General features: G+C 45.6%; 1 protein-coding gene and 1 long non-coding RNA gene across 4 annotated transcripts in view; one reads left to right on the forward strand and one right to left on the reverse strand.

Annotated features, from left to right (window-relative positions):
- Positions 1–10,030, forward strand: part of LOC147019250 (heterogeneous nuclear ribonucleoprotein A/B-like) — a 51,861-nt gene extending 41,831 nt beyond the window's left edge. The window contains exons 8-9 of one of the 3 annotated variants that reach the window (XR_015062705.1): positions 7,395–7,495; positions 8,372–10,030. The gene's annotated coding sequence lies outside the window, so the exon portion shown is untranslated. The remainder of the gene's footprint in view (positions 1–7,394; positions 7,496–8,371) is intronic. The other 2 variants (XR_015062704.1, XM_085899587.1) reach the window with 2 other exon arrangements.
- Positions 7,861–8,512, reverse strand: LOC147019251 (uncharacterized). Its single transcript, XR_015062709.1, has 2 exons — positions 8,293–8,512; positions 7,861–8,246 (listed from the first exon to the last, which is right to left on the reverse strand). It is a non-coding gene; the product is annotated as an uncharacterized LOC147019251 (long non-coding RNA).
- Positions 10,031–12,094: the final 2,064 nt, after the last annotated feature.

Here is a 12,094-nt window from a genome sequence, read left to right on the forward strand (position 1 = left end):
GATGGCCCTTTCCTCTTTTGTCGTCTATTCTCCCCAACGTGCACATGTGTCCCAAATTCTCGCCATCTCTGACAAATGTGCTCAAATTACGGTGATGAATGACTTTAGAGACGACAAAAGAAATTGGTGTTAATGCAAAGTTCTTCTTTCACACTAATGCTTCTCTTCTGTACAAGACACCCTCGACAGGTCTACTTGCAGCACCAATTCTAAGAGCCTCCAGATGTTGCTCATCTATTGTGGTCATATTCCAGATTTCAGATAAATGTTATGATATGAAATGTGAGAGCTTTGACAAGGTGGAGTTTAGTGTTTGTTGATGATGCTAAGAGACTAGATCTTGCTCAAGTTACTCATTGCTGTTCTTCCTATCCCTATAATGCCATTTAATTTCCTTTACACACCTTCCATCATCAGTGACAAAAGCTCCTCAAAGGTTGAAGCTCTCCATTATTTTCAAACATTCTCCATCGAAGTTTATTGTTTCTTTTTCTTCACTTATTATGTTTGCTTTAGTCTTGCCAGTATTGATGTACAACCCTGCTGTTTTGATTTATTCTTTGATTTTGTTGAGAAACTTTCATTTCAAAAACAGACTCTGCGAGCAGAGTTGTGTCTTCCGCATATCTGATATAGATCTTCTTCCGACCGACCACAATGATGCCAGTCCAATTCTCGAGTGCTCTTCTCTTGATGTATTCGGCGTAAGTGTTAAACCAAGTAGGCAACCGTATCCATCCTTGTCTCCCACTTCTAAAAACTCCAAACTAATCCGAATTTCCTGTTTCGGTTCTGGTGTCGACTTTTTTATTTTTATTACTTACGAAATCTAAAGATTTCGTAAGTATATTGATGACTTCCGTCCTCTGTTTGTGTGTTTGTTTGTTTGTTTGTTTGAAGACACGATAACTCGAGAACGGAAGAAGCTACCAATGTCAAATTACACCAGGTGATTCAGGAGGGTGATTGCTAGCGCTGATTAGATTTTGGTCAAAATCGGTCAAAGGTCAAGGTCACAGTGAAGTCAAACATAATTCCGTAAATTCATGTGGAGAAATGGAGTATTTTTGCTTCGGTCGACGTTGCGAGTTCGTTTTAACTTCGATTTTAATTTTGTCTTCGGGTTTTGCGATAGCTTAGGACGCTTAACACTCGGTTGTCGAAATTCTGGTAAAAATCGGATGTTTTGGAGACGTTTTAAGATTGCATAAAAAATATTTCATTCCCCGCATCACGGCTTGTCACATGGTGCAGCACGCTCGAGCAGATGCGTCGTTGAGTCACGTAAAGGTTTTGCGTGTGCGCGCTGACGGTGTTTTCGATAAAGATGGTGTTTAAAAGTCTTTTTTTTATCCCAATAAAGGTTATCGTCGCATGCCTGACTCGCTAAGCCGTCAGATTATGTAAAGATTGTTGGTGGATGGCCGAATATTACGGTTTTGTGACTTTGATAAAATAATATTAAATAATTGCGTCGAGAAATGGAGATTTTTGCTTCGGTCGACGTTACGATTTTTGATGGTTTGGTACAGAATCATCGTAGAAACTTCTGGTTTGCGTCACTACCTTCTCAAGAGACAGCTTTTATTAGACAAGGTCAGAGGTCAAGTTGATGATTTCGCAAGTACCAGTCAATGACTGCTTGTTTATTTATTTATTTCCCCACGAATGGGACGTAGTTGGATTCTTACCATTTGGATGATCTGTCCAGTTTCCCACATCACATGTCACACGGTATGGAAGCCATATTGGATTAAATGGAAAAAAAATGGACATAAATCTTCTCTGAAACCGCTTAACGAAAAAAATTGAAACTTGGACAATGGCGTACATAGGGCAATAACGATGACTTCATTGGTGAAATATCCCTGGTGTTTGCTCAATGGTTAGGGTGGTGGGCTTGTGATCTGAGGATCCTGAGTTCAAATACCAGGAGGGGTTGACTCTGCCTGTCATCCTTCCGAGGTTGGCAAAATGAGTGCCAGCTTGCTGGTATCCTGTGTCGGAGTGGCGACCCGTCCTAGATTTTCGCCAATAGCCAAGGAGACTGCTCAGGCAGCACCAACGCTCTCTACACAGAGTATGGTACCAATGGATGGATTAGTGGAATGGTATTCTAACCATAATTGTTTGAAACAGAATTCATATCTGACAAACCTGAAACTTCATATTATCTGATCTGCGACCCGATGTGAGTGAATAATTAAATTTATGACATCATTCACAAGGTCGGGTGGCCATATTGGATTGAAAATGAAAACGTAAAAAAAAAAATATATCTTCTCCAGAGCCACTTAACAGATCGATGCGAAACTTCACACAAACGATCAAGACATGGGGGAATACAGTTGGAATTTTTTTATTATTATTATTATTTGTCTTCATTGACACAATTTAGCCTTCATGTGCACAAATCTAGTCATTAAATATCCTAATAATCAATAAAGATACGGATAATGGCGATGTATATGACCTAATAGGGTGCATGGATATTTGGGCTGGGCCATCATCGCAGTGGGCCATCATAGGCCATAATAACAGCTTGTTTCGTTCATGATTTTTATTTTATTTTTAATAATACATAGTCTAGGTTCGAGGAAGAGCTCGTGCGCAAAACAGATCGGGACGTAACAGACAAAAGCAGGACACAAAACACGCATGCATGGGTTGGACAAGTTGGACAGAGGTAGCTGCATGGGGGTTGGTGGGGAACATGGATACATAAGGAAACTCGAAGGAGGGAAAACTGAAAAAATTGCAAGGAGATTTGGGTTGGGGGGTTAGCAAGGGTAGAAAAGATCATGGTTTGGTATTTGGGATGATTGGAGATGGTGGTGAACAGCTGTCTTGAAGACCTGGAGGAGAGAATGAGATTGAAAGAAGGTGGGGAAAAAAACAGATGAGTGGAGTTGAACAGTGATCCTGGATTTCGGTAGTTTCACCAGAAGGGGGTTCATGGCCAGACAAAGTTTGTGTATTCATGTGCTATTGTTCAGAATGAGCAAGTGAGGCGAGACTGTGCGCTCTGCCGAGTGCTGTTCCAGTTTTACGAGTGCTCAACTCCTTCACAGAGAAGAATATCTGATCCATGTGCTGTTTAAACACACCAATGACAACGGATTATGATGAGCACGACCACACTGGCCAATCAGCACACCACAATAACCAGCCAATGCGGTGTGGAGTTCTAAGAAACTTGGCATCCCATTTGTTCCAGTCGATGGGCGGAGCGTGCTGTCCATGTCAAGGCATACTTCTCTTTTTCTTTCGCGTTATTTTAAAGTATAAATAATATAAATAGCTCTTTTTAAGAGTCAACACATGGTGTAAACTGTACACCTGTCACTCCAATGTTACTGTTCTGTGTTTATTCCTTCTCTTTCCATAAAGTTCTTCACGTTGTTTCCAACATTGCGACGGCTATTAGATTTTTCCAGTGACGCTACAAACTGATCGAAACGATCTTTTTGTGTCATTTGCCTCACTTTGTTGTTCTAAGTTAGTCATTGCATAGTTCATTGATATCATCTTTTATTTATTTTAAATATTTTTTTGCATTTACATTTGATTTTTCTTCGCTCATATTTTCTGTATATTATCAGGTGTCTCATCTCACCTGCTTGAGCTTTCTTCATTTTTTATATGAAACTGAGATTTTCTTTTGCAGTGTAATTAGTCTTCTTTTCCACCTTGGGAATCTTTACACCTCCGCAGCCTGAGGTGTGATGTTTTTGGGTTGCCCAGCCGACTGTTGTGGCTTTTTTGTTACCACGGTGACTTGTAAAGAGATTTCAAACAAACTTTCCACAAGTACAGACTAATGCAAAGATTAACTGATTAGATTTTGGTGGCCTTCAATTGAAGATCAATTACAACAATAACTTGAACCACTGAAGGGATTTCAACCAAATTTGGTAAAAGTATGGACGAATACAAACAAGAACTGATTAAATTTTGGGTTCAATTGGCCAAAGGTCATGTGTCCTTTGAGAAGCATTCAGCACATCATAACTGGAGTTTGAAGCTTTTGATATCTCTTCGACTTGACTGTTTTTTTTTTCCCCCTTTCTTTTTCTCTCTCTCTCCCCTTCTCCTTTAATTGACAACAAACCTCAGTGTGTTGACATCGAACATAGGCAGAGGCATGTCCATTGAAGCATTCATGTCCAATTACGTTACCTTGTTTCTTGCTTCTTCTGATAATATTGATTTGCTTTGTCCCATATTTCGATTGAATTTTTCTTTAACTCATCTTGCATTGGAATGTTGAATCAGTTTTGTGCACTATCTATGCAATCAGTACTTCTATAGTTTAGATTGAATCTTAGTGCGTTGGACATGCTGCTTCAATTTGGCAAGCTTGGTTTTAAGGGCAGTAGTGCGAAGTAGTTTATCAGAACTGCAGTCTGCTCCAGAAACTTTATTCACATTTTTGATTGATGATTGCAATCTCTTTTGAATTATGCAATAATTGATCATCTGTGCGTCCCTGGTTTGTCCGCGTCTGTGCGTCCCTCGCTCGGTCGATCGCCCGTCCGCTCGGTCGTCAGTCGGTCGCCCGCTGGCCGGTCGGTCGGTCGCTCGCTCGCCCGTCGGTCGGTCGGTCGCCCGCTCGCCCGTCGGTCGGTCGCCCGCCCGCCGGTCGGTCGGTCGCCCGCTCGCTCGCCCGTCGGTCGGTCGGTCGCCCGCTCGCCCGCCCGTCGGTCGCCCGTCGGTCGGTCGCCCGCTCGTCGGTCGGTCGCCCGCTCGCTCGCCCGTCGGTCGGCCGCCCGTCCTCTCGCCCGCTCGCTCGCCCGTCGGTCGGTCGCTCGCCCGTCGGTCGGTCGCCCGCTCGCCCGTCGGTCGGTCGCTCGCTCGCCCGCCCGTCGGTCGCCCGCTCGCCCGTCGGTCGCTCGCCCGTCGGTCGGTCGCCCGTTCGTCGGTCGGTCGCCCGCTCGCTCGCCCGTCGGTCGGCCGCCCGTCCTCTCGCCTGCTCGCTCGCCCGTCGGTCGGTCGCTCGCCCGTCGGTCGGTCGCCCGCTCGGTCGCCCGTCGGTCGGTCGCCCGCTCGCCCGTCAGTCGGTCGCCCGCTCGCCCGTCGGTCGGTCGCCCGCTCGCCCGTCGGTCGGTCGGTCGCCCGCTCGCCCGTCGGTCGGTCGCCCGTCGGTCGGTCGCCCGCTCGCCCGTCGGTCGGTCGCCCGCTCGCCCGTCGGTCGGTCGCCCGTCGGTCGGTCGCCCGCTCGCCCGTCGGTCGGTCGCCCGTCGGTCGGTCGCCCACTCGTCGGTCGGTCGCCTGCTCGCTCGCTCGCCCGTCGGTCGGCCGCCCGTCCTCTCGCCAGCTCGCCCGTCGGTCGGCCGCCCGTCCTCTCGCCAGCTCGCCCGTCGGTCGGCCGCCCGTCCTCTCGCCCGTCGGTCGGCCGCCCGTCCTCTCGCCCGTCGGTCGGCCGCCCGTCCTCTCGCCAGCTCGCCCGTCGGTCGGCCGCCCGTCCTCTCGCCCGTCGGTCGGCCGCCCGTCCTCTCGCCAGCTCGCCCGTCGGTCGGCCGCCCGTCCTCTCGCCAGCTCGCCCGTCGGTCGGCCGCCCGTCCTCTCGCCAGCCCGCCCGTCGGTCGGCCGCCCGTCCTCTCGCCAGCTCGCCCGTCGGTCGGCCGCCCGTCCTCTCGCCAGCTCGCCCGTCGGTCGGCCGCCCGTCCTCTCGCCAGCTCGCCCGTCGGTCGGCCGCCCGTCCTCTCGCCAGCTCGCCCGTCGGTCGGCCGCCCGTCCTCTCGCCAGCTCGCCCGTCGGTCGGCCGCCCGTCCTCTCGCCAGCTCGCCCGTCGGTCGGCCGCCCGTCCTCTCGCCAGCTCGCCCGTCGGTCGGCCGCCCGTCCTCTCGCCAGCTCGCCCGTCCGTCGGCCGCCCGTCCTCTCGCCAGCTCGTCCGTCCTTCCACTCGCTCGTGAGCTTGTCGCAGTCCATTCATCCATCCCTGTGCTGTGGTTATGTGGTGAGTATGGCTGACTTCCAAGCAGATGGATGATGACTATCTTCCACTTCCACTTCCAAGCAGATGCAGATGAATGATGGTGTGTACAGAGCAAAAAGAGGGTGTGCAAGTAGCAGAGCAGGTTTTTCGGGGCACTTGCGCTAATGACGTTCTGTCTACTTCAGTCGAGGGTTGACAGAAACCTCTCCACCTTCATGGGGGCAAAAGACATCCTGAGAGGTTCCAATGATTTTGAGGGCCTTCGTGTCCATGGCGTCAAAAAGTGCAAACTGAGGCAGGGACGTCATCCCAAATGGGGGAGCAGTCCTCCTTCCACCTGCGGATGAAGGACATTGCAAGACTTTACATGACTTTTGTGATGTGCCATGACTAAATATTTGTGAGATTTTCTTTAGTTTAAGCATTTGGTCAAATCTTGTTTAAATTTGAAAAAAAAAAAAGTGAAGACCTCCTTGGATGGGTTCATGCCCCCCCCCTCCCTCCCCAGAGTGGGGTTGTACGATACACAATTCCATTGAGAGAATTTGGGTCCTCCCCCATCCCTGCTCCCCTGGAACAAATAATTTATTTTCTTGCTGCCTAAAAGCACTGCATAAGTACTAACTACGCACGTACACACGTACACACGCAAACACACAAACATCTGTTACTCTGTGTACGATAAACCATACATTCCAACCATTTTGATTTTGGCTGTTTGGTACATTGATTCGTCGTTTGGACATTTCTTGCTGGGATGACTTATTGGTTTTTTCAATTTGAAGTTCTTGCTCCACCCACGTCCATGTTGAAGAACAAAGCCAAAGAACCAGGTTAAGTATACTTTGGTTTGTGTTTGATTTTGTTTTTGCAAGTCACCTTTCAGGGGTGGGGTGGGGGGGGGGGACAGTTTGAATGACAACCAATTCCTTCAAAGTGCAATTTAATTGACATCGTGAAGTGGTAACGGCAGTATGTGAAGTATATTTTGCCTTCCATTTAAGGGTATTTTAAATGCTGTTGTCTTGTCCTTCGCATCACAATCTTCTGTTTCACTCTACCCATGGTTCCAAGCTTTATCATTCTCTGTTTTTCTCTGTTTGGCAGTCAGAGGCGATCTTGGAGGTATTTTGCTTGAGTTTTTTTCCGATGAATTTTGCAGGTCTGTTTTTTTTTAAATCTCTACGCATTTTGTCGTAAGGTCAAAACATTGATATTAATTTAAGGAAGTAAGAATTGTTAATATTTTTGTAAGTGTTGTGTTCTTGTTCATAAAGTTGCAGAAAGTGTAAACTTGCCTGGTTTAAAGAAAAATGTTGCTGAAACTGTTAACATGAAATTACTGGAGTAACTTCATTGCTAAATTTGACAGCAGTTAACTTCATAGCTGTGGCAACATTTGATCCTGTGACCTCATGTGATCCTCACCCCCTCCAACTTCTCCCTTACCCTCGAGCCTTTCCCAAGAGGGCATCTTTGTGCCAAAGGTTGCGACCCAGGCCAAGGTCTCAGCTCAGGCAGCGGATGCCAGGCGAGCATGGGTGAATGCGTGGTGGGGTATGACCTTTGACGTTTCCCTCCCTTTCTGCCCCTTTTCCCACTCCCTCAGTGGTTATAATGAGCTAAAGTAACTGGTTTTAACACTAATGAGCCCAGCTTGATTTCTTTCTTTTTTTCGTGATAAAGGTGTGAGTTGGAGCTGCTAATCCTAATGGTAAACGAGGCCCCTTTGCACCCATTCAAACCCTTTCCATGTTTGTGCCCTGCCCTCATTGTTCACTCACACATGTACACTTCACCATGTTCTGGAGAATGGCACAATACAATGCTTGCATCTCAAGCCTTTTCAGGGTCGACTTATCTTTCTGTTGAAGAGAGGTCTTCAACCTACAGGTACACTGGCTAGCAGCCAGATTTCTCACCTGGATAAAAAGGTTAATAAACCCTATTTTTCTGCTTGGTTCACATTCTGTGTTTGCTAACGGTAATGATAATTCCCAAGTTTTCTTTCCAGGTTAAAGGTAAAGGCTTAAAAGGGTGTGAAGAGCTTGATAAGACTGCAACCATCGTTCTTTCCATTTTTTAAAAATTTCCTGTGAACAGTTGAACTAACTATCTCTCTCCTTCCCTCTTCTGCCTTCTCATCCTCCACCTTCCCCTTTTCTCCTCTGCCACCACCTCATCCTTCTCTGCCTTCTCTTTTTATCATCCTCCACCTTCTCTTATCCTTCTCCGCTTCCGCCTCCTTCTCTGCCACCCTGCCGCCTCCTTCTCTGCCACCCTGCCTCCTCCTCCTCTGCCACCCTGCCTCCTCCTCCTCTGCCACCCTGCCGCCTCTTTCTCTGCCACCCTGCCGCCTCTTTCTCTGCCACCCTGCCACCTCTGCCTCCTCTATCTCCTCCTGGAAAACCATTCCCCCTCCCTATTTAACAGGCCTCTTCATCCTCGATGGTGACACAAGTGAATTTGGATCCAGAAAGAATAAAGAGACGTGATTGAACTGCCATGGTTTCTATTGCTCCCTTCAGTTTTATTCTCCCCTTTAATAATCCCATGGGCCTCTAATTTTGCAGCCTGTAGAGTTTCTCTTCATTCCTTGCTTTTTATTTTGGTGCATGGAAGATTGATGGTTTTTTTTTTTTGTTTGTTTGTTTTTTTTATTGTTGCTCTTGCTTTATTGTTCAATAAAAGCACGAGAGATGCTTTTTGTTTTTTTTTCCCCCCTATCTCTGCTTTGAAGGCCGAATTGCTTAGTTGGCTTTGTGTGATGACATTTTGAAATGCCTTCATGCCAATGCTCTTTAAAGTATTCATATACGTGTTAGCTGTCGGTGCACTTTTGTGCGAGATAGGGGAGATTATTTCATTAAATTTCTTACAAGCATACATTGTAGTCTATTCCTACTATTGTAGTGGAGCCATCAGAGTTGTGTGTATCAATGACAGGTTTTTTTTTGTTTGTTTTTAAAAAAATATTCCCCCAATATTGCTGATACTTCCATTTATTTTGGAACTGTCACAAGGTGAGATGGTTGACTTGCTCGGGTCGGAGATCTGACGTGTTCACTAACAAATGAACACGTTTTATTTAGTCGGTGTGCATCCTGGATTACTCTGTTGATGTTTTTATTTCCCCATTAAACAGGTTCTTTGGCAGATGTTGTAAACATGGGAAGGAAAAAAATCTCATTTGTCATTTGAATTAAAGTGCTCGTAATGTTTAAATTGACCGACTCCGAAATAGGCAGTTACCGCGGATAATCGTTCACTCCCGGCTCAAGCCTCCTGATGGTCTACTCCAGTTCTAGTGCAGTGAAATGTGCACTCTGTTGTGACGTGAACATTTTCCATGCAGTACCTGGCTGGTGTGCTTTGGTTCATAATTGTAAACGAAAATTATTGATGTGGATAAAACTACAGCCCTAAAATTAATTAACATGGAGGTTTAATCGGAATGAATTTGAGAGGAAAACTGTTGCACGTTTGCCCGAAATGGGCTCCGACCATCCGAACCTTTTTAGTAAATTGCTGCCACCGTGGCTTGCACGGCTTGTTGTGCACCGTGTGCTTGTGTGAAAGTATTTTGCGGATTAAGAAAAGGAAAGAAAAATCTGATAAACTTGGTGTTGAAGCAAACACGAGACTCCATCAGTCAGATGAACTCGCAACAAAGGAAAACATTTTGAGAGAATTTCATTCTCATGTTGAATGCCTCTTTTTTTTTCTGTTTAAGATTCTTTTTTTTTCTTTTTTTTTTTAAAGAACCACTTCCTTCGATGACCCTTTTTTATATTAAAAAAAAAATAAATCCGAAATGTTTTTGTAGTTTGCTGAAGATTTTGGTTTTTGTTCGTTTTAAAATTGCTTCTCAGTATTTAGCTGTGTCGAACTCGTACATACTCCCACTTGTACCGCGAGTCCCTTTGAATGCTTAATTTTGGTGACAGATGTTAAGTGGACCTTTTTTTTTTGATTTAACATGTATGTTCTGTACTGGTAAAGTTTTGCTGAATGCCTTGCCATTTTGTCATGTTTTTTTGTTGTTGCTGTTTATTGAAAATTCCATAACGGTGATTAAAAAGGGGTTCCATGTGTTTGGCTTTTTAATTCAGGACAGACTCGTGAAGACTTCTCTCTTCTTTTTTTTTTTTTTTCTTTTTTGTTGTTGACCTGTATTTTGACCAGTAAGTAATGAGTAGGTATGGTGACGTAATACTGCAACACCTGAAGGGGATGTTTTATGAATAATGACAGTTGGGGCAGGTTTCATATTCCCCCACCCCTCTTCTCACCACTGTGCCCATGATTGCCAAACATCATAGGGATCATCAAGTTGCAATTGTTCTCACGGCGTGCAGATTTATTACCTCTGCCACCCAAGGTGGATGGAGGTTGTTTTTACCCCTGTCCGTTTGTCTGTGAGCAAGATATCTCAAAGTTGTGGATGGATTGGCTGAAATTTGGTGGTCAAGTTAGGTGTGTGATGAGGACAAAATTATTATATTTTGGTGAAGATCAGAATCAGTAAAAAAAAAAATTCCACATTCTTTACCATTGAGAGATGGGACAAAACCGATTATATAACACAATATTTCAAAACGTTATGGACTGATTTGGTGAATGAGTTGGGTGTGTGACAAAAACAACCTGAATTGATGTTTGTTTCTGTTTTTTTTTTTAAGGACCTGCTGCAGATCGGTGGGATACAAAACGTTAAATGTTCAGCCTGTCATCGGTGTGCACTCTACTGCGTGCCGTTCTAGATTCCAACCTTTTATTACGTTTGAACTAGTACAAAAAAATTGACTTTTGACAAAGGGGCCTTGCTTTCTGGTTGCTCGTGCTTCAAGCCAAACCATCTCAGGATTGTTGTTCAGCTGTCTTGTTCCTTTCCAATGCCATTCCATCCAATCACCCCCCTTTGATGGATATATATCTGCTAGTTGTTATTTTTTTTATTTTTTTATTTCAGGATTGCAGTGATTTATACACAAGAATGTTCGACGAGAAAAACACTCGCTGAGCTTAGAGGAAGTTCCAGCACTTCCTGTGACATTCTGGGTGCCATGGGATGCCATACGGCACCGACTTTCTCACCGCACTCGGTGGGACATCTCCCCATGGATGCCAACCTATGGGGATTGTCGGTGCTGAATCTTTTTAAATGCTGAACGCCAAGCAAGGGAGCAGCACCTACCATTTTTGAAATCTTTTGTATGACTTGGCCGGGATTCGAACAATCAATGTCTCAGACTTTGAGCGGACGCTCAAACCATTACACTATTGAGTCTGATTGTCCAATATATCTATCTTTGTTTGCAACCGAATGGAAAATTACCAAAAGGCAACAAATTGGGCTTTGCTGCCTCATTGGAAATTCATATTTTCTTTTTATTTGGTCCACCAACAGGAGTACGTCAAGGTTATTCACTGCCCCCGATGCTTTTCAACGCTGTTGGTGAGAGGATTATGAGATGTGAAGTGCGTGTTCCCAGAACGAGCGGGATGCTGGTGGCCGTGACATTTGGAATCTACGCTACGCGGATGATACCACCCTCTTGGCCAAATCAAAGATGGAGTTGGAATTGATGGCAGAGGAAGTCAAGTTGAAGAGTGAGCTATTTGGCTTGCATCAAAACGATGACAAGACTCGAGTCATGGTTTGGAATGGTGTAAGTGGAGAAAACGGACACATTGGCACGTCATAACTGACCCCAGAGGAGAGTTTTCATTATCTTGGCCAAGTAATTTCAACTGAACCTACATCCATGGAGATTAGGATCACACTTGCTCTGGCTCCGAGTGTAGTTCGTGATTTGTCCGCTGTGTGGAAGTCTTAACGTATTGGAATAGATTACAAAAACAAAATGGCGAATGGAGTCGCTCGTTTGGAGGATTGTACTTTATGGCTGTGAAAGTTGGACTCGGAGCAGATGATGAAAGGTGTATTCGCGCTTTTGAATTATGGACTTGGAGAGTGCTGTGTGTGTCCTGGATGGAGCAGAAAACAAATGGGTTTGTGGTCGAGTGGGAGTTTGAGAGGATTTTTTTTCTTTTGTATACCTTGTCAAGGCTCGTTTGAGAGCAAATACACAACGCACATCAAGGGGGGGGGGGCATGAGACAAGAGGGGAGGGAGTGGGAAGGACAAAACAG

The sequence above is a fragment of the Eptatretus burgeri genome, chromosome 10, assembly GCF_056783735.1.
Source record: "Eptatretus burgeri isolate ZD-2024b chromosome 10, Ebu_testis_v1, whole genome shotgun sequence".
In the NCBI taxonomy this organism is placed as follows: Eukaryota; Metazoa; Chordata; class Myxini; order Myxiniformes; family Myxinidae; genus Eptatretus; species Eptatretus burgeri.